The sequence below is a fragment of the Uloborus diversus genome, chromosome 10 (genome assembly GCF_026930045.1).
Source record: "Uloborus diversus isolate 005 chromosome 10, Udiv.v.3.1, whole genome shotgun sequence".
Classification (NCBI taxonomy): domain Eukaryota; kingdom Metazoa; phylum Arthropoda; class Arachnida; order Araneae; family Uloboridae; genus Uloborus; species Uloborus diversus.
The window spans coordinates 24,725,802-24,727,750 of NC_072740.1; positions in this window are offsets into that span (position 1 = coordinate 24,725,802).

Sequence of the window (1,949 nt, forward strand, 5' to 3'; positions counted from 1 at the left end):
TGGATGCTCTCTTTATTTTATAAGGTTATTTTATAGTCACGTGATGGCCTCGCTAAATAACCCATTGACTTTTTCGATTGAGATGGCAATGGAAATTTAGCTTCGGGGTGCTTTTGATGCTTTCAGCTCCTTCATCTTCAGAGTGAAAAAAAACACTGAGGAGGAAAAAAGATTCTTTAATTTCTAGCATTATATATATATATTCCGACGCAGATGGACAGTGATATAAAATTAACTTACATTTTTAGCAGAATAGCCATGTAAGAAAAAGCAGCAGGAACTCATTGATTGAAAATCAATGTGTAATAAGCTGATTATTGCATCGTGTTTTTCCCCTTTCTTTTTTTGAACACATGTCAACTAATTTATAAGTTTTCATAAAAAAACTATTGAGGGGGACTGTCCCTTCTTCCAAATTTTTTTTTTTGGGGGGGGGGGGGGGGGGACGCGTCCCCGGATCCCCATAGGCCGTGACTGCTGGGGGGAATGAATAAAAATGGCAGAAATGCTGATTAAATATTACTTTTGAAATGGGTTGGCTGATTTTTGCATGCCAACGATATAATCATTTTTGGAGAAAAAAAAAAAAAATCTAAATTTTCTGTATCAATATGTTTTTAATAATATATAGGGGAATGTGGGGCAAAGTGAAATGGTTTAAGATGACTGAGTTTTTTTCAAAATGAACAAATCGTAAATTTGTTATACAAATTACAGTACATAAAGAACATTGTATTTTATAATGAAACGCGTTGAAACAGTATTTTTTATTTTTGGCACTAAATTTGAGTCTTCGAAAAAGTGGAAATTTTTCACTTCTTTTTTTCCTTGGGGCAAAGTGAAAAATAAGATATTTTTCTAATGAAATATTTTCTATTTGATTATAAAACATATTTTTGATCAAAAGAATCAGTAAATAAAAGGTTGAATGAATAAATGAAAATATAATGAAACAAAAAACGAATAATTAAATGAATAAGTGAATGAATGAATAAATAAATAAGTGAATTATTAAATGAAGGAATGTAAATGAAATAATTAACAAATGAAAATGTATGTGATTTAGTTTAAATGATTGAGTAAATGAAACAAACTATTTCACTTTGCCCCGTGTGTACTTGACTAATTGCACAATTTATTTAAAATACAAATATGCTCAATATCAACTAAATTTTTGGTGCATTCAATGTTAGGAAGTCTCAATTAATATTTTAAATGATAATAACAAGAACGTTATCATTTTATAGTAACGAAAATAATTTTTGACTTACTACACAATATTACAATATGAGTACCAATTTTTAAAAATTGCTTGTATTACCAAATGCTTTAATCTTCGGCGGTATTTTTTCCTCGACTGGAATAAACTACATATGGTACTACATAGTTAAAATACTAAATAGGTGGAGCTAAAAGCAGAGTAAATATTTCACCATTTCACTTTGCCCCATGTTCCCCTACTGAAGAATAAATTAAAATTTTCGCCATTTTTTTTGCAAAACAATTGTTATGACTTCATAATATATTTAAACAAAAAAAAAATATTTTATTAACTCATAATAAATACTTTATTGTAAAAACTTTCATGCTTAGAAAAAAAAAACCTGTAATTTTCCAAGAAAATTTGATTTTTAAGCTATTTAACACTGCAAAAAATGCAATTCATTTTTTCTTCTAAACTAAATTTTTTTAGCAAAAGAAAGAACATGAATTTTTCAACCTAAATATTTTGTATCATCTTCACTGTCTGTAGCAAAATATAAGTGTTCTGTGTGTTTGCGTGTACAGTGCAGTTATAAGACTGTGTGTATACTTTCATATAATACACATGGAGCGTAAATGCATTATTTTAACGTTAATTAACAGCTACTGACGAACTTTGAAAATTTGATGAAATCATCAACTTAAGTTTTTTACAGCACACAATTTGTCCCCTGCCCAGGGGCGGA